We start from the raw sequence: 27,565 nt of genomic DNA, 5'->3' as shown, positions 1-27,565 counted from the left end.
ACCCCACCACGCCCCCACCACAGAGAGGGGGGCAAGGGGCCACCGACCCCACCGTGAGCTCCGTCTGGGTGGAGGCCTCAGAAGAGCCCACGGTAGGCGGCAGCACCAGGGCGGGCCCCCGGCAGCTGCGCTCCGTGTCTGCATCACCGTGCTTGCAGAGGTGCGCCCTCCCAGAGCGTGAGGGTCCAAAGGTAAAGCCAAGAAGGTTGGAGGGGAATCCTTTCGACTCCATCGGGGGCTGTTAGAAAGGAAGGAGCAGAGCTGGGCATTTCTAGAGTCACAGGGATCAGATTTCCAGAAGAGTGGCACTCTCCAGGGTGTCAAAGGTATCCGACAGGCCAGTGACCACTGATTTTTTTTTTTTTTGCCCCGGGGCACTGCGGTAAAAGAGAAAATGAACGGAGCCAACCGGGCTTGGCTCATATCTGCACCTCTGATCAAATATAGGTTTGTGAATGGAAGTGAACCCTTACAGCTGGGATGAGAGAAGAACTTGTTTGCTGGTTTAGCTATGAATATTTCACGCTGCTGGAGTGGGATCCCATGTGTTTTTCAAATCAAACCCCCCTGGGTAGCATGGGGGGCATTAGCGGTTTGGAGGATCTCTGGGTGTGGATCTCCGTTTTCTCCCTCTGACTCCACTTACCCCATTTCTGGTTCCTTGGAAAGTTCAAAAGCCAGAAGGGCCTTTCTCAGCATTTACTCGGGCTTCTTGCAAAACACAGACAATGACAATTTACCCCTTGCTTCTTGAGTAAAGGCCACAGTCCCTAGCTGAGCTAGATCAGATCTTTTAGGAAGACAAGGATTGATTCTGATGACTTCCAAAGTGTGAATCCACCCCTGTCTCTCGCACGGGGCGGGGGGGGGGTTGCAGTTGTTAATTATTCTTGCTAGTAAAAAATTCCAATTAGATCTTTGCTGACTACGACTTCCAAGCATTGCATCTTCTGCCTGTTGACATATGGAGTTAACATATTTCATGCAATACCATTTTTCTGAAATGAGAAAGGGTGGAGCAACAAACAAACAAAAATACCCTGAGACTGGAAATAGGAACTTTGAAGCAGTTAATGCCCCCAAAATTTTTGGTTTTTACTTTAGGACTAAATTAACTTCGTTTGAGGTCTCAAATGATAAATTCCTTCCTTGATCATATCAATATGTTTTGAAGACAGGGTTTCATACTTTTCTTATCTCTGCGTTCAATTAGCACAGCAAGGAGTTGGTTGAGGGTGGGGGGTGCCACTGATTGGAAGATTGCTCTCATGTTTGAGTCTTTCTTGGGTGATTTTGAGGGATCTGCATTTGTGTTGTAGCGCCTCTTAACAGCCGGAAAGGACAACCCAGGCTTTGTAGAAACCTTAGCAGCTTTTTCCTCTCCCTTGTTGAGCACGTGCCACATCAGGACCGTGTAAGGGTCATGTCTTGTTTCCTGGCCTTTCCATTCTGGTGTCACAGGATGCTCCTGGAAACAAGACAGGAGGTTTTAGAAGCCCCTGGGAGTTGGGGCAAGAAACTAATTAATTAAGAAGAAATCCTTTCCAGACCCTGGGAAGGGTTTGAATTAAGTATAACGCACGCTGAGTCACTGTGAGGCAGCAGCGTAGTGGCAATTACCAGTTGCAGGGCTCTATGCGTGTGACAGTTAAAGGACTGCTCTTGGCACAAAACACAGCTGGAAAGCCACATACCCCTTCGAAAGCAGCTACACGAACATCCCTGGATCCGGCAGCGTACGCAGTCCGAATGTAGGGGCCCAGGTGCTTGAGGCCCTCTCTAAAGTAGTCCCCAGTTCCTGCTGCCTGCCCTATAGTATGGAGCCTTTCTCATTTGTGATGTCTCTTGTTAAGATTAACCTGGGATTAGTTTACAGCGGAGAGAGGTGGAAATGAAGTGAGGGGGAGAAAGGAGCTGCTTGCAGCTGAGAAATGCAATTAGTCAAAAAGCCAGCGAGTACAGCCGGGATGCAAAGCTGCAGAGGAGAAGGGCTGTTGGGTGGAGAGTGGCAAGAAAGCTGGTCAGTGGGGGGGAGAGTGTCCTGTCTGAGCAGAGGAACCAGAGGCCAGCGAAGAAAAGCCTGGCTAATCATTACGAGTACAAATGGTGTGAAACCTGCTCCAAAATGTTTCTTCTTGAGTGACTACTACAAAGCAGCTAGTCCTGCTTTTAGCTGACCTAGCTTCAGCTTTTTTCTACACGGGAGACCAAGCTTAGCCAGTCGGTGCATCTACACAAGATGCTTACGGTGCATTAGCCTAATGGCACGGCACAGTAGTGGTCACAGCACGAACAGTGCTAATAGCCTGCTGTGCAGTGTTATTAGGCTAAGTAAACTCTACTAAGTAACTACAGTCACTTTAGGTACTGCACATTTAGTTAGTGCTTTATTAAACGAGTACTAAACTCAGAGCACAGTATTTAAGGTGCATTAATGAACATGTAGATGCACCCAGTGTCTTCTCTGGGTGAGAAGGGGAGGTGTGTTTAGTACCAGTGTTGGGAGGATGTCCATTCTGCTGATCTTTTTCTAAGCGCTGTCTGTGCTTAATCCTTGTTGCACAGGTGAGTATTATCAGCCTCTTACAACCAAAACAGCTGCAGGACCCAAATGAAATGATGTGCCTGCTCCCCTCTCCAGGAATTAGTGGCGGAGTGGAGATTATACTGGGATTATGCTCTGGCACCTGTTTTTGGAGGGGTTTAGAAACTCTGGTGTGATGGGCTGGGCTGATATTTTGGCTGCTTGTTTCCTACAATTTCAGGGAAAAAGGATAGCAGCAGCATCTTTGTTCTCCTAGGCTCAGCCCCTGCATGGAGGTTTTACAGCAGCGGAGGAGTGGACAAAGTACATGTGCATGGGAGGAGGTCGTAGCTGAGCTGCCGGGCATGGAAGAGATGGTGAAGCTCAGCTCTTTCCCATCCTCTTCTGGAGCCCCTGCTGATTGAGCTCTTCCATCTGCTTGCAGACATGCTTCCTGCCCAGCCTGTGGGCATGGAGTAATGGGGTTGCATGCACTGCATCCTTGCTGGAGCGCTGGCCTGGTTCTTCCTGCTCGTGCTCTGCTGACTTGTGGTTTTGGTCCTGAGCTGCTTTGGGCTGGCAGACATCTCGTCTTGGTGAGCGCTTTGGTTCCCAGGGCTCTAAGCCACCTTTGCTGCCTCTGTGACCTCAGCCAGGATACCACACCGTCTCCTATTTAGACATGAAACCTCCATCCACCATAGCTTCCCAAAGTTACTCCACTCCAATTACTGTCTCTTCCCACAATCGTCACAAGGGGCATGACGTTGTGTGTGTGAGGGAGCAGGCCGCACACTGCCTTTTTGTGCCTTGTAGTAAAGGGCACCACTCGGGTAACTTTTTAAGGCTCCCCAGTGTTGCTTGGACTGATCTGGTGATCAGGGTTTTGCCCATCTATCTTGTTGCATCTTCTGCCTTGTGTTCAGGGCAGACCTGAGCTAGTCATTCTTACCTTCCTGATCCCTGACTTTGTTTTCCTGCGTCTGTTGTGGAAAGCTTGGATTTTCCTCCTCCTGGGGTTAGCTTTTGTAAAGTCTCTTGTGAAGTGAGGGAACCAAAGACCTGCCTTGGTTTGCTCCTGTGTTGCCCAGGCTGATGAGTCTGCTTCTGGGGAACGATCTTGCAATTGGAGTGGAATTGCACCTTTCAGACTCGCAGTACCTTAAAGCACTTTACAGGGCAGTATGCTAGATGCTGGGGAAAGTAGTGGCTTAGCAGTAGCACTCAGATCTTTTATTTCTGTAATTGTAGATGCTAATGGGGAAAAAAAAGACCTATTGGGTCCCCAGACTGTTGTCTTCCAATGCATCCTTCTTTCTGTGGCACATTGTTCAGCAGCTGCTTGCTGTCAGGTTTTCTCACATTTTCTCCAGCTGCCTTTCTCCATCTCCATCTGTGTAGGGTTGGTGGAGGTATGCCAAGTGTTGCTGGGCTGTGTGTTGAATGCATGATTTGCTGCCTAGCCCACTGGTCTGGGACTTGGAAGTCTTGGGTTGTGTTCCTGACTTCGCTGCTGGCCTGTAATTAGGCTTGGCAGGATTCAGTTTTTATCAGTAAACCCACCAGTTTCACCCCTCACGAATCAACGAAAAATATTTTCCGAGTTAATAATCGGAAGTTATAGAAAGGGGACCTAAGAAAAATGAAGACTGGTGGAGTGTATTGCGACAGGGGGAGCAGTCCTACAGACCTGTGCTGACTAGTTTGGACTGCAACTCTCAGAAACCCCAGGGGACTGGGAGCAAAGGAAGAGGAAGTGACAAAGCAGACAAGGGAGCTGTGGGCGGGTGGTGCTGGGACTGGGATCCTATGATCCCTGGCTGACTGGGGCAGGGGGCTGGACTCGGTGATCTTTTGAGGTCCCTTCCAGCCCTGATATCTATGAATCCATGATGGTAGCTCTGCTGCTCAGGTGGCATCAGTCCTACAGCAGTTACATTTGTCATGAATTAATTGTCTGCCCCACTTCCCCCTAATTTTGCTCAATCCTGAAAATTTAAATGGATAATCAAAATAAATGCTTCAAAATAAACTTTGATATTATTATCATTTGAAATTATTAAAGAATAAAAATTGAATTTTGCCAAGCCTTCCTATAATGGGTTCTGGTTAGGACCTCAGGGCAAAATTAATGACTAGGAATTGGAGGAGGAGACAGAACAATAGGGTGGGTCAGGGCGGGAGCTCCTGATATGCATATGAGAGTGGGCAACCTGCATTTGGGAGACAGGTAAGTTGTGCAGCTGGACTGGGTCCAAGCTGGTGGAGATAGCAGGAGTGTAGGAGAGAGCTATCCTGTGCAGAGCCTTGAAGGTTAAGACAGAAAGGTGAAGGGAAGCCAGTGAAGGGATCGGGACACGGCTGGGGAGGCTCTGATGTTGGAAAGCCATGCTGCCACAACAAATGGCTTTGGACATGCTCAGTGGCTTGCAAGCCATGCCACTTAATGGCACACATTGTGTGTGGATCCAGGCCTCTCCCCTTTATCTCCTTTCAGGTATTGTGTTGCAAAGCATCCCTCCCTCTCAAGCTTCATTTAAGATTGCCTCTTATTTGTCGTGCTGTAGTGCTGAGGAGCAAGCAGTCCTAGTCACAATCAAGTCCTTATGTTCGATGCTGGACGAACACCGACCACAATGACGCATCCTCTCCCAAAGAACTTATGATTTAAGTATAAAACAAATGAGAACAGAAAACATTTTATCAAAGGGGCAAGGAGGGTGATGGATCTTTTAACAAGGCATTTGAGTTGCATGGGCATTAAATAGTCTTTAAAAGTGTCCCTTTCCATAAAAAAGCCACATATCTATAATTTTTCCTTTGTATTTCCTTAAATTCATGCATTTCAGAAAATCTCCAATTCCCTTTTGGGTCCCTGAGCTGCTGTAGCAGAGGGGGGAAAAAGAAAGCAAACTAAACCAGCAATCATTTCAAGCTGAGCCCTAAAATTTAATCTTGTGTCCAAGACTTGATAATTTTCCATGCACATAAATCCTTCATCTGCTGCGTGTGTTCAATTCATCTAGTGCTAAATTTACCACAATGGAATATGTAATATGAAAGGTCTTGTATGCGCTGGCATACGAGGACATTTTTATGTTTGTTTGGCATTGTGTTTTTATATAAGAAACACTGGGGTAGGCGAGAGACCAAGAACGCTGTAAACTTTCATTATCAAAACAAATGTTTTAATGTTGTCCTGAGATCGAGCGAGAGATAAATGCATGTAATATAATAATTCATATAGAACAACATTCATGCAAAATAGAGCCTGCTTTTTATTTCTTTCCAGCAGGCATTTTTCCCCCTGAAACAAGCTATTGGAAGACCAAACAAAAAATATACCTTTTAATATTTAATAGAGAAGGGCAAAGATGCAACTTGCCTGTATAATTTAAACATTTCCACACAGAGAGAAGCAAGAATAGAGTGTAAACAAGTAGTTGGGAGGAAAATGGTGTTTATCTTTTCCTTTTGCCAGCTGAGATGAATGTAAGTTGCTGGGGTAGGAAACAGACTCTAATCACTGGCTCGAGACGGTGCATGGAAGAAGGTTACTCGTCCTGAAAACCGTACATGAAAAACCTTGCATTTTCATTGGCAAATGCACTGGAGAGAGATGCGGCTTAAGATTGTGCATAAGATTGCGTTAAAATAAATTAAAACTGTCTACAGTTCTGATGGTTGTGGATATGTTCTTCCCAGTTAAATCAATTGGCACCCTTTCATTGTTCAGAAAGATTGCATGTGTTGTGTTCCCTTTCAACCACAGCTTTGTCAGATAATCAGGAAATTCAAATTAACAACACCCATTTCAGTGTCAGTCTGTGGGCAGCGATCAGTTTAGGCCAGTTTTGTGTTGCTTGCTGTAGCGGCAGCTGGAAGGTAGCTGAGGAGGGGAGAGGGTTAGAATGAAATCTTTGTAGTTCCCTGGATTTCCCTGGGAACTATGGGCAGATCTTCATGGAATGACATATATGTTGAATGAGTCCTACCTCCTGGGCCTGAAATGAATGGGGACCAAGTATTGAGTTATAGAACACCTTAAATAATGTATCTTTCCAATCCAGATCACAACCTTAACAATCAGGTTAAGGAATGCTTAAGCTAATTTGAAGGAACAAGTAAAACAAGCCTCCAATGGAAAGGGAATTGTAGTGGCCTCTGTTTTATGCATGGGGAAATGCTTGCAAACAGTGGCTGTGACTTGCTTAAGGTTTCACAGGAAGTTTCTGATAGAAGTGGGGCTTCACTTAGAGCAACAGCAGGGCAGGCCTTATGAGGAGAGGCTACGGGACCTGAACCTGTTTAGCCTCCACAAGAGAAGGTTAAGGGGGGACCTTGTGGCCTGCTACAAACTGGTCAGGGGGGATCAGCAGGTATTGGGGGAGTCCCTGTTCCCCCGTGCGCTGCCAGGAGTGACCAGGAATAACGGTCACAAGCTGGCGGAGGGTAAGTTTAGATTAGATATTAGGAGGCGCTACTTCACAGTCAGGGCGGCTAGGGCCTGGAACCGGCTTCCAGGGGAAGTGGTGCAGGCTCCTAGCCTGGGGATTTTTAAAAGGAAGTTAGATGAGCACCTTGCCGGGGTCATCTGACCCCGGTGCTCTTTCCTGCCAAGGCAGGGGGTCGGACTAGATGATCTACCTAGGTCCCTTCCGACTCTAGCTACTATGAAACTATGAAACTTTGCTTTAAACAGTGGGGTAGTTATTTGTCCTTTCTCTAACGTATCCGGGGCTGCCATCTCAAGAACTTTTTTTTACTTACAACCTGTCAACTTTTTACTGATGTTTTTGCTGATACATGTTTTGCTTAATGTAAATGTAACTCTTCTGCCAGGCCCCACCTTGCTTGCAGACCCCAGTTAGAAGGGCTGAGCATAAATGGAAGGGTTTTACATCAACTGTGGTTGAAAAGAAAAGAAAAGGTTAAAAAATGTGCTTGTTGGTAAATAGTTTTCAGTGAAAAAATGTTTCTTGGGTTGACAACTCTGTTTGACTATAACAGTAATTTTATACCATGCTGCCCCTACCACAGGAGTCCCCTGCTCAACCAGTATACACTGAAGCCCCCAACCATACCCCATACCATGCTGCCCCACCCAGCCTTACCCAGTCCTGCTCCCCCTGTCCCGGTACATAACCCCAAAGAAGCCTATCTGAGACTCAGTAGTGTTACAGGCAGCTGGCAGGATTCAGCAGCAGCAGCACATGGCTGGGAGGCAGGGATGTACAAAGCCTTGAGAGAGGACTCCCTGCAGGATGCAGTGTTCCCCATTCACACAGTGTTCCCATTTGCAGAGCATCATTCTGCTCTGTCTGTCCCATCAGTTTGCCTCCAACTTCTTTCTGATTATGGGGCTTCAATCAAACTCCAGTTACATAGTGTTTTTTATAGACTACTTAATTAATTAATTTTTTAAAGGCTTTTCCTCACGGGCATTTTTAGCCAGTTTTCTTACTGACTCCTTAAATTTACGGATAGTTGGCCACCCTGGTTGTATTTTCAACTCTGATCTGCCATGAGCTGTGCTCATTTGGGACTCCTGCAGTGATACTCAGTTTATTACAGTATTGGGGTCAGAGAAGTGACAGACCTTTATCGTTATGGATTTTTTGCAGCATGATACAGTAATGTGCCTTTGTCTCTGTAGATACCCAGAGGAGAAATCTGGATGTCTAACGCCACACCGGCTACTTGTGTAAGCTGAGCCTAATGTTTAATAGTGTTACACAATTTAAATTAATACACTGTATGAAAAATAAAGACTTAAACACAAACTGACTTTCACATGCTCCCTTTCTTCCTGATGTGAGTGTCAATGGAAGGGAGAAGCACCGAACAGAGTAACATTGGGAGCTGGCAAAAGAGACCGAGTAAGCAAAACTACAAAATTATATGGGCTTGTTTTATTACAAGCAAAATATAAACTGCATGAGAGTGGCAAAGAAAAACAGATGCTGAAAAAGCATTCATTTTGCATCATCTAGGCTGGTGTTCATGACGCAGGTAGTGCTGTGACCTTGTTGATATCACTTCCAAAGAGCAAATAAGAAATGCAGCTGAGATTACATTGTTTAATGTGGAAAAAAATAAGTGTCTTTGAGATGTCGCCCTGCCCAAAACAATGGAAAAAATACCTGGATTAGGAAAATTCTAACCCTGCAAACTGCAGGAGGTTAGGTTTCGCTTAAGATCCACTTGTATTGTGTATAACATATATCATGGTATCATGTGTTATCGTGTATAATCGGCTCTGCTACAAGTTTTCAATAAGGTTTGAGCCCAGAATTTTCCAGAACAATATACAGGCATCGAGATGAAGGGGGAGCTCCATTGGCTGGCAGGGATAGTAAGCTTTTGTATGTTTAGCGGTCTAGCCACTGTGCTCAGTAGGTAGACCAATAAAATGGTGTGCACATTCTATTAGTGTGTTATATGCAGAAGTTTGAAAACTCTTATTTTTCACACCTTGCATACACATGGCTGACACAGAGGCAAAGCCTGAAAGTGTGTTCTTGTTTCCTCAACTATTCCCTAAAGCATAAATCCACAAATCTCAATAATATGCAGATACAGAGGTTAGGAAAGAAGGACGATACCAAGATAGGTAATGAACTGAGAAGTCCCTGATAATGATAACACAATGCAATATGAAAAAAGGAGCAAGGGTCAGTCTGCTGTAATGATATTAAATGAAATATTCAGTTATAAGATTTTTAATGTTTAAGAGGAGTTCCATCTTGTCATGCTTGAGAATTATCATATTATGAAATCAAGAAGAGTGAGTGGACTCAAGAACCTATAAGATGAAGTGGCACAGCACCCTTGTAATGTCAGAGGATTATTTTAATTGCTAAGGTTAATATGCACCAAGATTGCCATTATATATTAGCAGTTACCATTTGCACATAACATGCACTTTATTATGCCATTTCTGTACTTAGAACATGCAGCATTGTGAATACTAAGGCAGCTGTGCCAGAACTGTGATGGTAATCACCAAGTTTTAATAGACCGCTGCCTCTGAGAGATTTCTGTTCAGTAACTTTTGTGTACTTGCATAAAGTTGTTGATTTTTATAGTAATTTTCAAGTCTGGTCTTTGCTTGTTAATTAGTTGGTGCCAGAATAATTGAGTCACTGGGATAATGAAAGAATGTGTAAAGAAATGTTTTGGTTGCTACCTAACCATCATGAATGATTGACGCCTAGACCAAGTCTTTGCCTCCTTAGTGGTAGGGCCTGTGGCAGAAAGCCACCTTGGTTTCTCCCCAAATTCTCTGCCCTGTCACAATGACATTAAAATAGGCCCAGCACAGAGGATTCACACCTCAGCCTGTCTCTTTAGGTCATTTGAGTTGGCTGCATTCCTGAGGGAGGGGGAAACCTGCTCCCTCTGCCTATGTGACTGGCATCAGCAACGTGGGTGAGGGGCATCTACCTGGTGAGCTGGAATCTGCCCGGTAACTGGTGATGCATTTCAAATTGGTTGGCGGACAGCCAACCGGAGCTGGCCTCCACTGGCCCAGGTGATTGTGGTCACGGGGGCTATGTAAGTTAGGACGGGCTAGGAGGCGGCCTCTTCGGCCATGAGGTGAGGCAGCAGCCATGCGGGGGACACAGAGGAGCATGACCATCTAAAATTGGCCCTCTCCCCCAAACTCATGAGCTAGAAACCGCCTGCCTCCAAAGGGAAACTTCACCAGCCTCTGGAAGATGCTTGTGAGTAAGCTACTCGAGATCTGATCGATATCTAGCTGGCGGTAACTCAGATGCGTGATCAAAAGGCTACCTCAGCCACACTGTTTGCTCTTTAGGATTTCTAGGATATTTCTCAATCTTGTACCCTATTTTCACCCTACCCCTGTAACCAATAAAGTCCTCCTTTGTGACTGGTGTGGGAGACTTATTAAGGGGTGGGCCTAAATTATGCCTAAGAGACCCCTTAGGTCTGCGGACTAAGGGAGACTTTACTTTTTGCCCCCGGACTTGGGGAAGTGCCCCGAGTGCCTGTACTGAGTCGAGTACCCGTAGGACATTAGGCCTGTGTTTCCCTGAGGATGCAGGGCTGGGAGTGAGTCCGTTCTTGGGGTGGTGGCGGTGACGTTACCCCCAGGCTAGCGAGTGTGCTCCGGGAGAGGGGTCAGCTGATCATAAGGCGCCCCTAGGGAGGCATTCAGAGCCTGGCAGGTGGTCGGGCACAGGGAGGTGGGCGGCTCAATGCAGGAGCGCCCCCTACTGGCCCGCCACGGGGCCTTTTATTCTTTTGTCTGCCCATTGCATACATCTGTGTCTGCTTCACGAGTTGAATTTTTTCCTGCAGAATAACCCTTTTCAGTTTGTCTTTTCTATTTGAGAAGCTGCCCAAGAGCAGCCACTGAGGGGAAGGGTAGGACACATCTGCTTTGGAGTTCGGTTGCAGTGGATGCCCTTGGGGCTCCAATCGACCAGTTAATGGGGCATCTATTTGAAGTACTCCTATATACCTGACATAGGAGCCCTAGAAAGCACCTACTCCCTATTTGCCTCTCCTCCATGCAAACGTGCTCCCCCCTGACCTCTTGCTCGGTGCAGGAGTTGTATAGCACATGGGATGATTTTATATGGCTTGATGTTAGTGCAGTGTGCTGTGGAATTTGGGTGCCCTAGTGCGTGATTTAGATCTGAAGTTGTACGTAGAAAGCAAGGCCTTGACTCTCCTGATGATTGCAACTTATGGAGTTGTTGATGGTGGAATAAGGGTCTGAAGTCTTCTGCAATCCTGTGGTGACTAGGTGGGAAGGGAGCTGGTGAAGGACATGGGGCTGAATGAGACTCTCTAAACCTTTCCATATATAGCAAGTATATTTAGACTTCTGTATTAGTTCGTGTACTGCTTTCTTAAGGATAAATGCCCCCCTCCAAAAGCTTGCATGTTGGACAAGGCGACCCTGCTCACATGCTTGTGGAAAAGAAGTTCTGATACCTTGGTGAGTGACTGGGAATCATGGAAATTTGCTTTGCTGTTTCTGAAAGCCTGAGGGGAAAGGAGAGGGCAACATAGTAAGTGTGAATTAATCAGTCTCTAATAGCTCAAACCAGACAACATCCATTGGAGACCAATTATTATTGCAATTTTTTTTATTTTGCTTTTAGGAAGCAAAAAGCTGAATTGAACAATCAAGTCAAGGTCAGATCAAAATTGAACACCTAAGTACTTGGTATAGTTCAGTCTTCCCACTCCCATATTAATATTCAAATCAGGCAGCAAAATAGTCTTGGAGGCTGGAAAGGTGGTGTTTTTTTCCCTCCTGACCAGTTAACCTAGTGACCAGAGAGACTGGAGAATGAGTGATGGTTAGATGGTGCTTTTGCATTACAGTAATGCCTCGAGGCCCCAAGAGCGATCAAAATCCTATTTAGTAGGTACAGTAGAAACGCACCACAGTAATGGGTCCCTGCCTTGAAGACCTAATGATTGAGGGAGGAAGTGGGAAAGGAAGGGACTGACTGTGAGGGTCTTACAGTTGTTTTGTAGAAGAGCCACAGAATGAACTTGCATTTCCCGACTCTCAGTGTGGTGTTTTTGCCACAAGAGCCTGCTTCCCCTCACACCAGGATCATTGAAGATTAAGCTGTATCAAAAGGTGCAGGTTGAGTCTAGATGCAATAGATGGCGATGCACTCAGAGGCAGGATTCTGATACACTTGCTGATGTTGAATAATGCCTTTCTGCATGAATCACCATGGAATTGGCAGGCCTGTTTGCAAAATGAAATGCTATTTCAGTGTAACAAGTGGGCTGTCCCAGGGCCAGCCTGAAAGTTGGCTCCGACCACCTGTTTAGGGCAGTCCACCTCGCCTGCCACTCCTTTGTAACTTAAGTTGTTCCCAGGCGTGAGGCTGCTCATTTAATTGCTGTGATGCCAAGGGTGAATACACAGCTCTGAACCTTCCCTTATACCATGTCCTATGTCTCCCAGATGGCGTCAACATCCGCTAATAATCCCCCGGCCCGTTAGCTGGGCTGCACTCAGTCTCATCTAGCTCAGACTTGGGCCCAAGTATCCTCAGACCTACCTGGGCTTCATGCTTCCCTCACTGGGACTTCTTCCTGCCCTTACACTGGAGCTTCAATATCCTGCCCTTCACTGGGGCCTCAACACCTAGCTCCCTCACTGGGCTTCTACCTTGCCCTTCACTGGGGTACGATGCCTAATGCCCCTTGGGCCTTTAAGCCTCACTCATTGGGCCTGCGTCCTGTCTCAAGCCGCCATCCATCAGCCTGGACTCTGCCTCAGGTCCCACTTAGTGGGCCTTGGCCTGGTGCTTTCTTGTCCGGGTGCGTTTCCCTAGCCTTTCCCCTCCATGGGGTCACCTGCAAGGCAGTGGTGGCTGAGACTTTCCGGCACTCCATCCTTGCCTTTCACTGGGGCGGCACAGGTGTAGCATTTCCTGGAGGCTAGCGTGCCACGGAGAACCCCAGCACAACATCCTCCCCAGCAGGGTGTAGTTTTAGGTCATGCCCCAGGACCAGGAACCTCCTCCATCCCTATAGTTGCTACCCTAAAACTCCAGGGTGTTCTGGGAGCAGCAGATCTCTGGCTGGGCGGTGTTGTTTCTTCGGCCCCCTGCAGTAACTTCCAGCTCTGCTCTCAGGGCCTAGCCTTATACCCAGGCTCCCCAGACTCTCCACCAATCAGGTGGCCTCCTGACTACCATGTGACCACCTGATTGGGCCTGCTCACACCTGCAGACTGCTTGCTGTCTGTTCATACCCCTTAAAGTGGCAGGAACAACTTGTGCTCTGCCACATTCAGACGTGTGGGCATAACAGAATTGGGCCCAAAACAAATCTACCAAGTGAAATGCAGCAGGCGTTTGAAGAGCAGTTGGGTGGGAACAGGCCCCACCAGTCAAGATCCTGACATGGGGAACCATCATCTAATAAAAGTACCAAATGATGAGGCTGTGGTTCGCAGTAAACCGAGCACATGGGTCCTTTAATACATGATTCAGGATTTTTTTTCTTTTGCCATGTAGAGACAGTTCTGCCCAAGGAAGTGTCTGGGCTGTTGTTCGCTGTCTGAATGATATGACGGGCATCGTGAGGTTATTTGAGCACAATCTATTTTAATGAAACTTCTTGACTTACAAGGTTAGGCGGGGAAGAATTTGGGAGCCAAATTGTGTGTGTCATCGGGTAAGATAGTGAGTGGATTATTTTTTTCTTCTTCTTTTTTTAATGGGTCCCAGAGTAATTGCAAACAAAAGGTTGCCTGGGTTTTTTTTCCAGTCAATTTGTCATTGCTTCTGTGGGGGTTTAACAACAAAATAAAACAATAACCAACCGAACGGGGAAAACAAAAAAAGCACCAAACATAACAGGTGGAGAGGCTTTGGTTTCCATGTAGTCAGAGAGAGATGTACGTTTTGGTGACAGAAGACCTGTAAATATTTTATAGAATTCAGCAGGGAATCCGTCTGGACTCGGGTTCTTTTTTTAGCCTTTCATTCTTTTATAGCTCGCTTAATTTTTTCTGCAAAGTGTGACTGTCTTAACTTTTTGAATTGAGCCTTCAGAAATTGGTTTTGAGACATTCCCCACCAAAATAAGGAAACAGACACACGTGTTTATTTAGAGCTATTTAAAGTAGGCCGACCAGTCCCCTTCTGAGCTTGTATTCACTTTCCTTTTCAGTAGAACAATTGAGTTCAAGCATCTTAACCTGTTTTTGGAAGCATCTGCAACGTGTGCAGTGCCTTGCGCAGTCTAATTGATAGGATGGTTCACAATAGTCACTTGAAGTAGTGACAGCATTCTTTTATTTAATGGATTTGTAATAATTTGTGTTCAGGCTTGCTCTTGGTGCTTGCCTGGACTTATTCCTTGAGCAATCTCACTGAAGTCATTGAAACTACCTAAGGGATGAACCTACACAACTCTAATGCAAGTGTATACCCTATGCTCTTACTATCACCTGAATTATATTGACCCAATTGCTTTATTTTTATTTTTTATTTGGCTTTTTCAGATAGTTAAGCAATGCATGAATTCCAGTCTTTCATTTTCATTTTTGGACTATCATTGGGGCATTGTAGATATTGTTTTGAGTCAACTCCTGACTGTCAAATGAGCCCCTTATTGCAGTTTTTTGGCTTCATATATTCCACTGCAAGAGAGGTTTGGACTCAGATTTTAGAGCTGCAAAGAGTCCTTTGTTTATGTCTTTAATTTAAAGCGGGAGTTTCTACTGTGTTATAGCAGATTTTATGTTAGGGCTTTTTCAAAGTTAAATATGGACATGGTCACGTGCACCAATATTATCTAATGAGGGAGTGGACAAACCTGAGGGAGGGAGGGGGGCTATAATGTAGACTATGGATTTGGATGCTGATAAGAAATAGGTTTTTGAGTTTGTGCTGTGTGGGTTTGGAAATGAAGCCTTGTCTTCTGGGATGAACGTGTCTGCCACAGACCATCCACACTTGACCCTGTAATTGGTGATTTTAAACTTTTATGAGCTTTTGGGAAGTGTATGATGTGCTGTGGATCTCTACTCCTTGACAGGCCTAGCCAGTTTGTGGGATCCTTTCCAGCACATAAAAGAGCACAGCAGCAATAGTTTCACTGAACTCTGTGCTACCTAGTTGGGCTTTTTATTTCTGTTCTCGAGGGAATATAAATCTTCTGAAGGCCATGATCTTTCCACTGTTTGAGATTCTGTATCAGGAGGACACATCTTGAATCAGTACTTGGAGAAACTCTGTTTTCCTTGAAAATCTGAATAATTTCTGTGTCTTTTTCACTGGATGAATTAATCTCTTAGGGAGACTCGAGATGTTATTATCCCTTCCAGCTGTAGGTTGAAGGCAAACAGCTCCTCTTTTCCCAGTTATTTAAATTTGCTTTCCAGATTCATTTATTTTGGACTGCACCTATTTCCATACAATTATTATTTTTTTATAATAATTACTATTATTACTAGCAAAGTGCCCATCAGGGGTGATGGGTGGGCAGTGGGGACAGAGCACCACCACCCACCGCCCAACACACTGCTGCCGTTCCGCGTCTGGCTACGTGCAACCCCCACCCTCCGTGCTTTATGTCCAGCCCTATGCACCCTCCTCACAGCTCAGATGCACACCCACACCCCCAGCCAGGCACACACCACTCACCCACACTCACCTACCCACCTGCATGCCCTGCCCCCCGTATGCCTCTCCCTCCCCCAGCATGCCCCGCTGTGGTGCATGACGTCAGGGTGCCACGAGGGGAGCATGCTCAGGGGATGCGTCCTGCCCCATGGTTAAGTGCTGCATTTGGCAGGCGCTGCCTGCACCCCCCTGCCCACTGCCCTTGTGGCACCCTGTGGCTGCATGGCACGCCCCCCACAGTCACAAGCCACGCCCCCTCGGCCCACACCTCCACCTCTGCCTGCCCATTTGTCCTAAGGCTCCTGGCTGCGCATGTGCAGTTGGCCTGGAGCTTTACAGACAGACAGACAGAAGTGGTAAGACTTTTACATTATTATTATTATCATTATTATTATTGTCATTATCATAATTATAATTATCAAGGAGCACATTTGTTGGAGCCCACTGGCTAATGTGATGCGAAGGGTAAAGCAACATGGGTTTTTAGCAGGCAGGTCCAAAGAGGTGATCCTCCCCCTTTTATGCGGCACTGGTCAGGCCGCAGCTGGAGTCCTGCGTCCAGCTCTGAGCTCCACACTTCAGGAGGGATGTGGACAGCATGGAGAGGGTCCAGAGGAGGCCACTCGCATGATCGGGGGCAGCAGGGCAGGCCCTACGAGGAGAGGCGATGGGACCTGAACCTCTTCAGCCTCCAAAAGGAAAGGCTGAGGGGGGATCTCGTGGCCTGTAGTAAACTAGTCAGGCGGGACCAGCAGGCATTGGGGGAGTCCCTGTTCCCCCGAGCACCGCCAGGAGTGACCAGGAATAACGGTCACAAGCTGGCAGAGGGTACGTTTAGGTTAGATATCAGGAGGCGCGACTTCACAGTCAGGGCGGCTAGGGTCTGGCACCAACTTCCAAGAGAAGTGGTGCTGGCTCCTACCCTGGGGGTGTTTAGGAGGAGGTTAGATGCACATCTTGCTGGGGTCGTTTGACCCCAGTGCTCTTTCCTGCCATGGCAGGGGGTCGGACTAGATGATCTGTTCAGGTCCCTTCTGACCCTAGATACTATGAAACTATGACTATCCTAGTTTCCTTTTATGACAGGGCCACCAATTGTTTATAGTTTCATAGGTTCTAGGGTCGGAAGGGACCTGAGTGCGGCCCTCCAGCCAGTTGGCGACACATCTGACTGTGTGGGTGTCAACGCCACAGTCCCCCAATTTCTTAATGAGAACAGGGTGAGAGACGGTGTCGAAGGCCTTCTGAAAGTCTAGGGAGACTATGTCCATTGCTACCCCTGCATCTAATGATTTGGTGATCTGATCAGAGAAGGCCACCAAGTTGGTCTGACAGGACCTGCCAGTGATGAACCCGTGTTGGTTGCCCCTAAGCATGAAATCCCGTGCTGGCCCCTCATGGATGTGTGCCAGAACAATTTTCTCAAACAGCTTGCCTAGGATGGAGGTAAGACTAACTGGCTTATAGTTTCCTGGGTCCTTCTTCTTATGCTTTTTGAAGATGGGGACCGCGTTGGCCTCTTCCAGTCCTCTGGCACCACACCAGAGCACCACGAGTGCTCGTACAGCCGTGCCAGGGGTCCTGCAATGACCTCAGTCAATTCCTTTAGTACTCTAGGGTGGAGATTGTCCGGACCGGCTGACTTGAATACGTCCAGTCCCTCCACAAGCTCCCTAACTAGTTCCTCACTAACCCTTAGCTTAGGTGTGCCTCCCCTGGGGCCTGAGGGGGGCCCAGTGGAGGAGTGGCTGTTCCAGTCCCTACTTAGGAAGATGGAGGCAAAGAAATCTTTAAACATGTTGGCTTTGTTGCCTGGTGTGACAACCAAATTTCCTAACGTGTCCTGCAGGAGTCGAGGTGGATGTTATCTATCTGGACTTCAAGAAAGTCTTTGACAAGGTATCCCATACCATCCTTATAAATAAACTGAGGGAATTTGCCTTGGATGATTACATGGTAGACTTGGTAGCGAACTGGCTCAAGGGTCACACTCAGAGGGTGGTAGTGGATGAGTCGGTTCAACCTGGAAAGATGTGTGCAGTGGAGTCCCTCAGGGCTCAGTTTTGGGGCCGGTGCTTCAACAGTGATCTGTATGAAGGTCTGGGAAGCACCCTATCCAAATTCACAGATGACACAAAATTACGGGGTGCAGCTAACTCCCTGGAGTGGAAGAACCAGATGCAGGCCGACTTAGACAGGTTGAAGAAGTGGGCAGAGAGCAACAGGATGCAATTCAATAAGGACAAGTGCAAGGCAGTGTATCTAGGGAGGAAGAACTGCCATCATACCTACAGGCTGGGAGGTGACCTTCTCATCTCCACTGAGGCAGAAAAAGATCTTGGGGTCACTGTTGCCTCCAGGATGAACATGAGTTGCCAATGTGATGAAGCAATTGGCAGAGCCAATCACACCTTGTTGTGCATCTGTAGGTGCTTCACAAACAGGTGGTCCTCCCCCTCTCCGCGTCACTGGTCAGGCCGCAGCTGGAGTACTGTGCCCAGTTCTGGATGCCGCACTTCAAGCGGGATGCGGACAACCTGGAGAGGGTCTAAAGTAGAGCCACTCACCTGATCAGAGGCCTGCATGGAAAGCCCTGCGAGGAAAGGCCAAGGGACCTTAACCTCTTCAATCTCTCCAAGAAAAGGCTGAGGGGGACCTTGTGGTGGCGTACAAATTCATAAGGGGAGAGCAACATGAAGTAGGCGGTGACTTGTTCACCAGGGCACCCCCTGGAACAACAAGGAACACTGGCCATAAGCTACTAGAGAGAAGGTTTAGGCTGGACAATAGGAAAAAGTTCTTCACCGTCAGGGTTGCCAGAATCTAGAACGGGCTCCAAGGGAGGTGGTGCTCGCCTCATCCTTGGGGGTCTTCAGGAAGAGACTGGACAAGCACCTGGCTGGGTTCACATGACCCCAGGGTTGGTGACTCCTTCTTGCCTGCCAGGGGCAGGGGGCAAACTAAATGGCCCACTGAGGTCCCTTCTGACTCTATGAATCTATTGTTACAGGCAATCCTCAGACTGACGACACAATTGGTTCCTGAAAACCGTGTTTTAAGTCGAAACATTGTAACTCGGAACCAATTTTCTCATAAGAAACAATGTTATAAATGGGGGATTGGTTCCTGAACCAAGGCCCGATACCCTACTTTCACCAAAAATGCCCCAGAATTTTGTATGTGATCCATCATAGATGAGTAATGTAGCTACATTCATGTATTTCTATTGTAAATAGCAATCGTATTGATTTGGAAGGACTTCTTTGAGGTGACTTGGTTGGACCTTTTGAAGGGCTCTTGGCTGGAGTCTTCTCGGGAGTCTCAGCTGCAGGTTTTTCTGGAGTCTTGTCTGCTTTCTGAAAGAAAGCCTCCAAGGAAGTTTGGACAGATGTTCTCCAGGGAGAAGAGCGACCCAGCAAAGTTGTTTGCTGGCGTGGCGCGGCGTCGCATTGGAGCAAGCGTTGTAAGTCGAAACCTCTGTCATGAAGTTGAAACAGGGTGTCCATTTATACACATGGTAAGTGCAAAATGTTGCAGCTCGAAATGTTGTAAGTCCAGGACTGCCTGTATTATGATTTCTGCTGGAGATTCTCTCAAGTCTTAGCCCAGTCTCACCTAGACCCGAATGCATCATTCTGGCTGAAGAGAGGCATATTTCACAGTGAGAAAACTTGGCAGCTCTCACTAAAGGGTCTCAAACAGCGCAATAAACACAAATGAATTCTCTCAACACCTCTGCCTTCTGGAGGTCAGCATTTGTGCCCTTATTTCAATAGAGAACGAACAGTGGCGCAGAGCACTGGTGACTCGGTCTTCAATGCTCCATTTTTCTGGGAATCGGACCCCAGAGCCAAGATTTTTCCAAAAATGGTAGCTTACAGCTGGTGTCTTCCATTGGCATTTAGGCACCTGAAGATGGGGGCATCAGATTTCCAGCGCCCTGAGCTGCTGGCAGGTTCCACTCGGGTGCTCTGGACCGTGTGACTATCGTTACATCCGTGTCCGAGCATAGATGTGGGAGCCAACACCGGTGGCTACATGTACTTCAGAGCTTTGTTCTGCGCATCTGAAGACAACCCTTCAGATCTCTTCCATCAGGGGGCTTATAAGACGGCCACTCTCATGCTAACCACTAGCTAAGGACTGTGCCTGGCTGCTTACTGGGGTCCCCAGGTAGAAGCTGCGGTGGTCGTGTGTCTGTCCCCCTACCCCTCCGTACAGTGCACTGCTTAGTGAGGATACCTGATGCAAGCTGAGTGGTATGCCAGAACCGGTCTAGCTACGGCATCAGAGAGGTCTTTGTGGACTAATTTACCCTGCTCCTGATACCCAAATGAATTCATTGGACTGGGCAGAGCAGATGTACTCTCAGTGCCTCGCTGCATGGGAGCCAGACAGAGGGATAGGATCCAGGCAACGCAGACTGACCAGAAAGTTTTCTAAATGAGCCATGCATCTCTCCGAAATGTTCGTTCTGATCGCTGGTCCTGCCGAGGAAGGAATATAACTTACGATCCTTCAGGAGCTCGGAGGTAGGGAATGGCACTAAAGAGAGACCAGAAGTGCAAACATAGTCATAAAGGAAGCAAACCACTCCAGATTTTGATTTATTGTCTGATTTATTCTTGTGTGTCTCTTCTTTTCCTCCCCTTGGCCTGTTGCGGGGGCCTATTTATAATTCTTTGTCAAATCCCCTTTATTCACCATTTCTTTCTCTGCTCTTTCACTTTGCTGTACATGCTATTTCACGCTTTTCATTTTAGCTTTGAGTTTTCAGTTTCATTTTCCGCTCAAAACACTTATTTTTTTCAGTGCTGGCATCGTGTAGCTGTAATTCTCCTGGATTATTATGATTTTTTTTTTGTCTGTATAGATTTGGATATCTTCCCACGTATTAAATATAATCCAAGCAAAAGGTGGAATAAGATATTCAAATAGCAAAGGGTTTTTTCTTGGGTCCATATCCCAACTCGGTTACTCAATATGTATGTATGCATGCATGTTTTAAAATGGCAGGGATGCTTTTTTTTTTTTTTTTTTTTTTTAAAAATCCTGTAACAGTTTTCAAATAACAATAACAAAATCCCATGTTTAAAAGTGCAAAACAGGAGGCAAAATAATCCATCAAATCTAAAATCCTGTCCTAGCCATAGAATTAATTCACCAGAACAAAAGAAGGGGGAGGGAGGAGGAGAGCGCAGAGAGATTGGATGAGCTGGATGTGGAATAACATCTAGTGTTTTATGGATTGTGAGTGTTACTTTCGTTTTAGACACAGCGCACAAGGCTGTCTAACCTGAGTACTTTACCTGGGCACTTGCAAAAAAATCCAGCTTAGCAGGCAGTGAAACATCAGTCTGATTCTTCTCCGGAGCTTGCATCGTCGCTTGTGGTTTTACACCTGCTTTGACTTGCAGCAGCATTGCAAAAGATGCAAACAGTCCTGTTCCCTTTTTAGATAGGGAAACTGAGGCCCAAAGGCCAAACATTTTGGGCAGAGCTACTTGTTGCCTTTGTGCCTGGCCAACAAATAGACCACCGTGCTCAGCGGTGCTCGCCCCTGCCCTTGTCCATTGAGGCAGCTCTCGTTTCCAGGGGTTAGAACTGCTAATAGGGGTTTTGCACCTATTTTAAAACAGTGCTGTGTAACCACTGGCTTGCAAATCGTATCCAGCACGTGAGGCCGTATAATCCAGCACAAGGGTCTACCCAGGAGATACGATGACAGGTGAGCAGTAGCAGCGTCCCAAAGCTCGGCACGGGACCAGCACCCGTGATTCCAGCTGATTTTCGGTTTCAGCCCTTGGGTTGGGTTAGAGGGGGTTCAAGACAGGTGCATATGCATATCTGTGTTGAGATCGTCCTAAGCACTGGTGAGCAACTGCTCAGAAAACTTTGAGTCGTGTTTCCGATGATGTCAGTATAACACGTGCTAAGTGTGCCGCGTTAGAAAGGCCCTCGAGGGCCTTGTGATACGTTGCACAGTCAGCCGCACGCATTTTGACCGGTGTTAGCGCTAGCATTGCAGGCTTGGCGCAGTGAGCGGGAGGTATCCCCCCTCTCCCATTCCAGGCTTCTCCCCCTGCCCCTCCAGGGCTCCCGTGGTGTTCCCACCTGCCCCGCTCCTGCAGCCCTGGCTGGGCCTGTCCGGAGAGCAGTACTAATAACCACAGGTGGGCAGACGGTTAACCCTTCTCTGCCTGGTGCCCCAGGACAGACACTGCAGGCAGCCACAAGTAAGTGGCGGGGCGGTGGGGGAGCAAGGGGGCAGCGAGTGGGGACCTGGGGTGCTGGGGTTGGCAGTGGGCCTGATCTGGGACAGCAAGGGAGGGGGAGGTGGGGTTTCCACTAAGGTACAGCCTAGAGTGGCCACCCTTCTGTAACGCAGATCAGAGACTGCTGCCCTGGAGGGGCATCACTTTGAGCTGCCCGAAGGAGCGCTTAAACCTCATTTCAGGTGTTGCTGTGCGGACAGCCCAGGTGTTAAGAGCTCCAGGAGCTCCAGGAGCCAGCCAGCATTACCACGGGCCAAGGCCCTCATCACTGTGAGGAAGTGTCTTCTGAGATTTCATGGGTTTCTTTGCTACTAAACCCATTGCCTCCTGCCCTGCCTTCTGTGGGAAGGAAGAACAATGTTTCTCACTCTTATTTATGGCAGGTTTCAAATCTTCGGAAACAACTTTCACGTCCCCACTAAATCTTCCTTCCTCCAGATAGAAATATCCCTAGCTCCACAAGCTTTTTTTCCCAGTTTGCTTTCTGAGCCCTTGATCATCTTTGTCACTCGCTTTTCTGCTGTGTCTGCTTTCTCTCTGTGTTTCTTAAATTGTGGTGCTCATGCGTGTATACAGTCATGGCTCCAGTTGATGCCTAACAGTGCTGAGGAGCATGCCATTATTACTACCTGTGTCTTGCATACAGTGCTTTGTTAATGCAACCCCAAATTTACTTGGTTTTTTTGTTGGCTTTTGTAAAGCAGCATCACACTGCTGACTCGCCTTGAGTTTGTGATGCTTTGAAAACTGCAGATCTTTCCCACCCATGTGACTGCCAACCCTGTTATCTTCCTTTCTGTATTGTGCTTCTGGGTTTTTTTGGTTTGGTTTGGTTTTTTCCTTTCCTATATGTAGCATCTTAACATTTGTCTCTTGAATTTCATTGTGTGGTCCATAACTGGGACAGCAGCAGCCCTGGGTGCTGACTTGGGATGTGCACAAAACTAAGATGCTGGTGGCATAGCTGCAATCAAAAATCACCACTTCCTCCATGTGTCCTACCTCCCAGCTGCTTTCTTACACCTCTGGTCTCTATATCCCTGTTTTCCATGTTATCCAGATTGCTTTACATTTTATTCCTGTTCTCCAAAGTGTTAGCAACCCAGTTTTGTGTCACCTGCAAATTTGGTCAGCATGCTTGTTCTCTCTTGGCATTCAAATCCTAGGTAGAAATGTGAAATTGTCTTGGACCTACAGCAGCTCTGCTGGACACCCCACTTGAGGCCTCGTGCCAGTGTGGAATCAGTCTTCGCTTGTGAGTATGATAGCCATTAATGCTAATTTTATCAAGCCCCCAGTCTCTAATTCCTTGGGTCTATCCTTTTTAAAGATGGGTGCAGTGTTACCCCCTCTCCAGCTGTCTGGGGTTTTGCCTGACATCCAGAATTTTTCCAATGTCGGCAGTGATATCAATATTTCCTTAACTAGTAGTTTCAGTTTCTTAAGACTGAATTTCATCAAGCTCACTGATTTAAAATTCTTTCTACTTAGTTTGTTCACCTTCTCAGCTCTCTGCTTGCTGTGATCTCGTGTCCTTATATTATATTCTTTTGTTCAGCTTTCCCACCGTTACCTTGTTTGCAACCCAGTCATCTTTGTTTGTCAGAAAAAAAAGATCCTAGATGCATGGTCCTTGAGCTGTTGCCTCAACTTTCTCAAATAGTGTATTGTCCTTTACTTCTGTTAAGAACTTGCTGGGCAGTTTGTTTTTCACTGTATTTTCTTTCTGCAGATATCAGGGAATTTAAAATCTCCAATTAGTACCAGCTCTTGCATTTTAGACAGTCTTGTTATCTGCTTGAAAAATGCCTCGTCTGCCCTTTTACCAATTGGGTGATTTGCGGCAGATCCCAACCATAACATCCCGACACATGCTATTACCAAGTGAAACAGTGCGTGATGTGGTCGCTACAGAGCGAGGGACGAGACTGCTGCCGAGAAGAAATCGTGGCGAGTTGCAGCTGTGGCTGGAGGCACAGGGCAGCTGTTAGCATGTTATCCATTCTGCATGGGCAGCTTAGCATTGGCAAGGTCCCAAGCCACGCAATTGCGAAAGAAAACTTTCCTGCTAGAGGCAGCCTGTTGGAAGCTGGTGTTTTCCCCCTTGACAAGAGCAAGCTGTAAGCCTCGTCTAGTCGGACAGGTATGCTGTTGCCTTTGAGGTATAAGAATACTGAATATGCTTGTACTTTCCCTCCCCTATCCCGAGTAAGCCAGGCTTATGCTGGGGTTTTTATTTGAGTTGCATGTGCACGTACGCTGAGGGGCTCTTCCTCAGCCTTTCCCTGCACTGGGAGTTTGCTGGCTTCTGACTTCCATTTCCTGTGGTTTTATAGAAACATGATCTTATACCAGGTCAGGGAAAAATAAAACGGTGGATGCAGCGGAGGATGCAAAGCCCAGTGCTGAGAGAGAGGAGAACAGGCACATTTTTCTAAAGGGAACCTGGGGTATGTGGGCAGCTCCCGTACTCCCGGGCTGTGTGTTGAATGGGTAATGCTGCCTTCAGATAGCTGCTAACATGAGTTACTCTTAGCAAATGCACTGTTCAAAATTACCCGGTGTGGGTCCCCTGCGGCATTCGTCTTGAGGATTTTGAGGACCGGACTGTTATTTTCACCATCACCAATGCCGACTCCCCTCCTTTACCTTGTGGCTGCAAAGGCATTCTCCTCCCTCCCTTGGAGGGCAAGTTGGCATTTCTTCTGCATTGCTCCAGAGTCTTCTGTGGCCGGGCTAACGTGCACTGAAGTGTGAGAAGAAGACTTTGCTTTAACCCCAAGGTTTCTCATGTCCTTCTCCTGGTTTTGCACCTCTTCCTTCTATATGAGGATGTTGCTTTGGGGGTTTAAGGTCATGCTCTCTTTCTTAGACCATACATCTCTTCTAGGGTTGCGCCGGCTCTCGCACATCCCCAAGCAATCCCTTCGACACAAGTGATGTCCCCCTTCCTACTGCCGGAGTCTGCTCTGTATTATTTTCTTTTAACCCATGACTCTTAGTTACTTAATCAATTCAGAAGGCACTAGTATATTCTGATAGCACCCTCAAGGCCCCTTTGCGGTTTCTGTTGTCAGCACACAGCAAGAGACCACCCTTGCTGTGAAAGAGGCAAGATAGGCAAAACCATGAGAAGGGATGCAGAGGCACGGAGAAGGGGAGAGATGCGTTCAAAAGCACAGAGCAGGTGGCTGGCAGAGCTGGAGTAAGACCCATATATTGAATTCAAGCCCAGTGCCCTGAGCTGCCTCCAAAATCTGTCTGGCTAGTGATGCCCAAGCGCTGCTCTCCTTATTGCCATCCGTCTTGGAGATGCCGAAGAGCTCCCAGTATCAAGTAAAGTCAGTCTGAACTGTTACCGTGCTAAGCTCTTCTGTAAATTTAGGCTTGGTCTCTGGAGCCGTACAATCCCTGCTTGATTTTTGATTCCCCATCTCTTTTACACTAAATACACAATTTCCCCCTTCCTTCTCCAAGTCCTTTAAACAAACAAAAATGGGTGGGGAGGGTGGTTTCAACAGGTTTTAATAAATCTTGTGAGTTGAAATGTTAGAATCCATTTAACTTGCAGAAAAGCTGCAGGTTCAGGACCAAATCATTTTTCACAAGTGTCCCTTTTCATACCTTCCTGTTTAGCTTTCCTGCATGCTCTTGGGTCTCTTTATGTGGAAGCCGGTAGGAAGAGCTAACTGTTTGCCAATGCACTTTTGGCCCAAAACTTCATTTGCACAGCAAAAGGGGTGGCGTTTTTGGTGAATCGGTTTGCTTTACGTAGACAAGGGTCTCAGTATAAAATCCTGGGGGAGATAACTTGCAACAAGTTTTCACCTGGATGTAGCTACATCGCATGTAAACCCTCCTCTTATTTGGGGTTGATCTTGACTAGCTCTGTCAAAGTGAACACTACCAGTGCTTTGTCTCCACTAGGATTTTATCCTGAGCTCCGGTGCTGCCCCTTGGCCTGAAGGACTGGCCCCAGGGCAGAGCCAGGGACATGAGTCACATGCAGTGGTAGTTCCAGTTGCTCCGGGAACCCCACCACATGTGCTCCCGCCTCAGCTGGTCCAAGACCTATGCTACGTGTGGTGCCTTATAGGCATCAACTCGGAGCAGGCCCTGGACAAAATTAAGCAGTCTCCATGTGCGGTGCAGTCTCAACCAGTTTCTGGGGGCACCATGTGCAGCAAAACGTAGCTTGGGATGGGTGCCACATGTAGTGTGGTCCCTGCTCTGGCTGGTTTGGGATCCACACTGCATGTGGAGCCTATCTTCCCCACTCTGGTTGTGGCTGGAGCGGATGCCGTGGATGTTGGATCTGGCATGGAGTGGAAGGTGGTCTGGGTTTTGTGGGCCTCTTGGTGCATGGGTCTGATCCAGCCCCACGTTACTTATCCGGCCTACATGGCTAGATGAGTTCGACACCCCTTCTGTAGGGCGTATCAACAGGAAAATTGGTGCATAAGCCTGCAGCTTACAAAACGAACTACAAACTCTGGAAACCAGCTGCAGTGAAGCACTAATAATTGTTGTAGTGGACAACCTGCTCCTGTCCCGTGACTGCCTTGCAGGACGGACAGGGATGGTTTTCCTGGCATGGTGTGAGCGCCACGGTTTCCCTTGTCAGTACATCTCCTTCCGCATGAACGTGGGCATAAATCTAGAATTCTTGGTGCAGAAGCGATACCTTTTATTAGACCAACTAGGAAATTGAAAAAAAAAATCTATTTTTCTGCAAGCTTTCAGGTTCAAATGCCTTTCTTCAGGTGCTGGGAAAATTAACGATGGTAAAAAGTGCCCACTGGTAGGAAATAAACTTCATTTTTGCTGGGAGCTGGAGATGGAAAGTCTGTCCCTCTGGGTCCGTGAGAGTGACTCTATGAGTTCTCCTAGGTTGCTCTTTGTTGTGTAGATCAGGTAGGACTCCTTCCCTGGACGTGTCCAATGGCAAGCAGGGGGGTTTAAAGACCTTTCTTGTTCTGCAATAAAGTTTAAAATCCAAAATCAGCTAAAATTCAGCATCTTCCATGTTTCAGGGATGTATTTGGTAGCTGTGTTGGTCTTTTTTTTTTTGTCTCGGACCAACATGGCTACTAAACACATCCCTGAAACGTGGACGTATGCACACACAAATAGACTACCATCACTGGAGGTCTGATGGGAGAGGTGCAGTTCTCACTGCTGTAGGTCGCCTTTTGTTGTCAGAAGTCCTCTCCATTTCCACTGGGAACTCCTTGAAAGAGCAGCTCTTTTGACATCAACGGTTTACCTGGATGGGTCCTTCCTGCAGGCCTCCGGCGTGTCACGTTCTTAGTCTTGCCCATAAGTGCTCGAGTTGTGATGAAGTCTTTGCTTTTGTACTGTGCTACCTGTGCCGGTCATGAATGACAGTGTTTATGGGAGTGTGTGTATGCTCCTCCTCCTCCCCTGCCACCCTGCTCCACGCTCATCCTTCGGGGTCGGCCATGGAAACAGTCCCTCCTCCAGTCTCCAGCCTCCAGTGCAGCAGCTCCTTCCTCCCCCTCCGCCTCCTCTTGCGGAGCAGCAGTGCTTCTCTGCACCCAGGGCAGCGGTGGCAGCGGCTCCTTCCCTGCCGCTTGCTCGCCCGCCTCCTGCCACGGAGCAGC

The 27,565-nt window shown here is 47.4% G+C and overlaps 1 protein-coding gene across 11 annotated transcripts in view; it reads left to right on the top strand.

Annotated features, from left to right (window-relative positions):
• TSNARE1 (t-SNARE domain containing 1) overlaps positions 1–27,565 on the top strand; it is a 791,067-nt gene that overhangs the window by 144,091 nt on the left and 619,411 nt on the right. The window contains exon 1 of one of the 11 annotated variants that reach the window (XM_090040743.1): positions 23,142–23,196. The exons of 9 other annotated variants lie outside the window; for them this stretch is intronic. The gene's annotated coding sequence lies outside the window, so the exon portion shown is untranslated. Of the gene's footprint in view, positions 1–23,141; positions 23,197–23,974; positions 24,085–27,565 lie in introns of those variants that run through there. One more of the 11 variants, XM_090040741.1, reaches the window with a different exon arrangement.

This window comes from Crocodylus siamensis, chromosome 3, assembly GCF_052110815.1.
Source record: "Crocodylus siamensis isolate JL-2025a chromosome 3, ASM5211081v1, whole genome shotgun sequence".
In the NCBI taxonomy this organism is placed as follows: Eukaryota; Metazoa; Chordata; order Crocodylia; family Crocodylidae; genus Crocodylus; species Crocodylus siamensis.
Note: the sequence above shows the minus strand (reverse complement) of the source record. Positions and strands in the feature narration are given on the sequence as shown.